Here is a 4735-nt window from a genome sequence, read left to right on the forward strand (position 1 = left end):
TTCCACGGTGAGGGATGCAGGAGGAGTTGTCTCCAACCTCTATGCTGGGAACTAGAAATGCATTTTCAGACACATGCAGCCGACTGCAGGTCAGTGGCAAGTTCATTTATGCTTCTTTCGGAGGACAGGTGAAATGGGTGCTGCTTCCAATTAGCTTTTAAAATAATCTCTCCATAATGGCAATGCCTGCTGGAGGGGTAATTGCAGGAGCTATCGCCTGTTAGCTTTCCCGGCTTGGTGGCAGCGTGGCCTGGCTGCTTCTGCCAAGGGGTCTGTGCTGGTTTGTGATCAGCATCCTCGTCCTCTCTGGTCCAGGTACTGTCCTAGGAGGCTTCTGGGCTATGATGGCTTTCCTGGAGCTCAGGCAGGGAAGGAGAAATCTTGGGGTTTATCCAAAATTCTGTCACTCATCTGCAGTGGGGGCAAGTTGCTTTTTTGACTCAGTGCTGCAGGCCTCCAAAATCATGCAAGGAAAAAAAAAAAAGGAGGGTTGTGCTGTTGTCTGTGGAAGTTGGGCTCCTGTTGCTTGCTTGCTTGCTTGCTTGTTTGTTTGTTTTCTTTCTTTCCTTTGATTGCTTTGTTTTTAGTCTCTTCCAGACAGCTGGCTCTGTCTCTTTCATCAGGCTAATTGATGATGGGCAGCGTGGCTATATGGAAAATAAAACTTGTCTGAATAGCTGGATTCTTCTTTGCTTGCTTATTTTAACGAGACGAGATGAGATAGATGGGATTGCGGTCGGTAATATTGCCAGTGTCGTTGTCATGTGCTTCTTCTGGCTTGGGCAGAAACGCCTGGCATGAAATCCCCGTGGCACACAGCCTGGAATCTTAACACTGGGTAAAGTCTCAGCGGTGGTATCGGTGTGAGGTTCATCAGTGCAGTGCCACCAGAACAGTCCCTGGGCGGAAGAAGTGCTAAATCTTTGTTGCCTACAATTTGCTGGTAGCACAAGGGCTACTGCCGAGGGGGACATGTGAGCTGAGTATTTTTCTCCACCGAGGTTTGAGTTTGAGTCCCATCAGTGGGACTAATGTGGGCAAGGAGACCATTATCTGCTGGTTTGCAGGCACAGAGAGCTTTGTCGGCACAGCTGAGTTTCCACAGACACTTTTAATTCCTTGGATTAATGCTGTTTATGCCTTCCCTCCCTCCCTCCTAATATAATCACTTGGTCTGCAAGGTGTATTGCACAGCACCTGTATGAGTTTCTCAGAGTTTCTCAGAGTTGTCACCGATGATGATGATGACTAAAAGAAGCACCTATGCCAAGGCCTTGAAGCACAATCAGCTCTATTTCAGCAGGGCTGTGGGGAGTCTCTCTGCTACTTAAAAAGATGTGCAATGGGGGCAGCGATGGCAGTATTCATCTGGTCTGTCTCCATACAGCTGTGTAAGGGCATCCTCCTGTGTCTCCTGAAGGAAATCACAGGTTTTGTTCCTTCAGCAGAATGATATTTCAGTCTCCTATTGTGTGTCAGGCTTGGGTTTTAGTGCACAGACCCACCAGTGAATGGGTCAGCCAAGGAAAGTCACAGGAAAGCAGGCGAAGTTTCAAAAGCAGCAACGTCCTGCTTTCAAAAGGGACTGGGGCTCAGCTCCGAGGAGCTGCGTACATGCTTTGCCTCCTTTGAAGCAGAGCTATGTTAGAGACACAGAATTGTCCCCATGGACCTGGCCTTAAAGCGTTTCATAAATTTGTCTGGGCCTTCAAAATCACAGAGCTAATGTTCACAACCGTTCTGCATCCCATGGGTATCCATTGGGAACATTAGGACTGCAACCCTTCTGAAAAAAAACAAGCTATTTTAATTAGATTCGACTATAATTTTTTATTAGCACTTACCAAAAGTCACAGTTCTGATAAAAACAGCTTGAACTTTGCACATTTTCGTTGGAAATGGGGACTATTCATCTTGGTTTTGGCACACGGAAGCCTTTCTAGTTCTATGAAAGTGGCCTGAAGAAAACTTTGAGGTTCCTGTTTTGCAAAAAAAATTATGTTCCATTTTCCATACTCTAAAATGTGCAAAAGTGAAGCTTTATATATGCATTTCTGAAAATCCTGATTTGGGAGTTGTGCTGTAACCTGAGCATGGGGCCACAAGTCTCCAGATGTGGATCTTGCATTTCTTCGTTAATGTTGTAAACAATTGTGCATTTATACGATTTATTTATTTTTTTCCCTGCAGGGGAAATTTAGCAGTGAAAGGTCTTCATTAAAAAAAAACGAAAAAGAAAACACAAAAAAACTTGAGGCTGGTCTTTGCCAGAGCTGCAGCTGCGTCTGGGGGATGGCAATGAAGCTTCACCTCCCTGCTGGTGGGCTAGGAAAGGCTGTTGGCTGTTTCTGGTGACTCCGGAGAGGGTTGTTTGATGTTGCGTCCCTGCCTTATGGTATGGTTTGATGTATGACCCTTGCACGATCAATACGCTCAGCCGTTTCTCCTTGTTGTTGGGCGTCTGGACATATAGGCCTGGACAGAGATGCCTGCAGGTGTTTAGCTCAGGAACCCAATGCTGGACTCACTTTGCCAGTCTTGCAGTCTGGAGAGGGGGGTACACACACCGCTGGTAGATTTAGGCTGCTACTTCATCCCAGCAGGTGAAGGAGAGCCCTGGCCGTGGCCCAGCCCATCTAGGATTGTTGGAAGCACGAACGAACTCAACAAGGCAGGGCTCACTAACATTTGTCACCTGTGTCCCTTCACTCATTCATGCCCTTCAGCAAAACATTGCTTCCAAACACAGAGCAGCGGGGCTGGACATCAAAAGGCGAGAAGGGCCATCAGCGCGAGAAAACAATTTTCTATGTCGCGATGCACACCTATATCTAACTTTGAATATATGTATATGTGTAATATACATATGAATGCTTTGATTCTTGCAAAAATTGCATTAATATTCAGCAACAGAACTGACCCCTTTTCTTTCCCTTGGGGTTTATTTTGGAGGAACCCAACCTAAAACCAAATCAGATTAAATGCCTGATTGGAGCATAAAGGCACTATCTCTGGACGGGGCAGCAGAAGCAAATGGCTTGGTTTTTTTTAGTGTTTTCTGGAAAAATATGAGGCTGCTTCTGCAAGGTTTTGAGTTGAAGACCTTTTTTTGCGTTTAAGGCTAATGTGCGACTGTGTGCAAACCCCTTGCGGGCAGCAGGGCAGCTCTGTGCTTCGGGTGATGCTCCAAAAGGTGGAGAGCAACAGGCAGAGAAAATGGGCTAAAACCAAGCGAGTCTGGGGTCTGGGTTGGGAGGAGCAACATGGGAAAGAGGTGCATTTCCCAGAGGGGTTTGGGGTACTTGGGAGCACCCACTGAAGGAAATGGGGTTCATCCTATTGTAGGTATGGTGCAAAACCCTGAATTCACCCTGTTTCTGTAGTGTAGTGGTTATCACGTTCGCCTCACACGCGAAAGGTCCCCGGTTCAAAACCGGGCAGAAACATTATTTTGATGGTTTTTCCCCTCCCTGTCTTGCAGATATTAAAGGAGTTGGGCCATTCTGCATGGGGCTGGTGACACTCTAGTGTCACTTAGCTCTGGTTTGGCCAACTGGAGAGGGAGACCTTGGCCATGCCCCTTGCAAAGCGATGGCTGGAGAGTCCTACTCCTTTTTTTGGGGTATCTCTGGGAAGGTGTCTTTATGTTGTGTTTCCTCCCTAAAAAAACAGTTTTAATTGGGGAATTCCCTCTGGCTGTCAAAAGCAGCATGTTTTGGATTTCCCTTAGTTGTGTCCACTGCTTTGAGCACCCTTAAGAAATCATGAAGAAGGGTGGCCTGGATGGGTGTCGGTGAAGAGGGAGGGATATGGTTTTGTGGTTGGTGCTTTTGGAAGATGAGAGAAAAAAAGAAAGAAACAGAAGAAAGAAAAAAAAAAAGGCAAGTGGATGTGGGAAGTATCACTGGGAATGGAAAAAAATTGGTGGAACAACCTTTATTCTGAATTCCGACAAATATGACCTCCAGGAACAGCATTTCCAGGTTTCTGTAGTGTAGTGGTTATCACATTCGCCTAACACGCGAAAGGTCCCTGGTTCGAAACCAGGCAGAAACAGAACATCTAAGATTTTTTTTTTCCCCTTCCTCTACCCTTTTCCACCCCTCTCTGCAATCTGCTTATACAGGACACCCAATACACCCATGTGCTCTTTGACATGTAATTTAGCAGTTATTATTATCTCTTATCGTACTGGGGGGGCCACTGGTGAGCATCCAGTGTCACATGTTGGGCCGAGCAACCAGCCCAGACCCTGGCTGAACACACCTGAGTCCTGGGGTGGCACCTCACCAGCCCAGCGCTTGGCAGGCAGCTGGAGGATCTCCACAGCCAGCAGACTTTTAGCTGAGCGTTTCAAACCGAAACAAATGCCTCCTGCCCAAAAGTTCCTGACCTTCGCAAATCTGAAGGACAGTCTTGAACTCACCCTAATTCTGTGCTTTTGTGTTCAACTGCATCTTCTGATCCTCTTTGGGGCCTGAGGTCCAAGTCACCAAGAGGGCTGAGCTGTGTGATGGTAAGAATGAATGTCTGCATGTGCATGCATGCGTGTGTGTATGTGTGAGACGTCCCCATGTCCTTCTAAGTGCTTCCTGAGGACATCCAGTGGCTTCCCAGAAGCCTATTTCCAGGCAATTTCCCAGTTCTCCCACTCCCAACTACAACAGGTGCCATTCTGAGGAGATGCTCATGTCAGGATCCTCATTTTCAGCTTATCTTATCTTGTGTGTCTAAG

General features: G+C 46.9%; 2 non-coding genes across 2 annotated transcripts; both read left to right on the forward strand.

The window, feature by feature from the left end:
• Nucleotides 1-3373: 3373 nt before the first annotated feature.
• TRNAV-CAC (transfer RNA valine (anticodon CAC)) lies at nucleotides 3374-3446 on the forward strand. The gene has a single exon. It is a non-coding gene; the product is annotated as a tRNA-Val (tRNA).
• Nucleotides 3447-3983: 537 nt separating this feature from the next.
• On the forward strand, nucleotides 3984-4056 carry TRNAV-AAC (transfer RNA valine (anticodon AAC)). The gene has a single exon. It is a non-coding gene; the product is annotated as a tRNA-Val (tRNA).
• The last annotated feature ends 679 nt before the right edge of the window (nucleotides 4057-4735 follow it).

Source organism: Rissa tridactyla, chromosome 1 (genome assembly GCF_028500815.1).
Source record: "Rissa tridactyla isolate bRisTri1 chromosome 1, bRisTri1.patW.cur.20221130, whole genome shotgun sequence".
Lineage (NCBI taxonomy): Eukaryota > Metazoa > Chordata > Aves > Charadriiformes > Laridae > Rissa > Rissa tridactyla.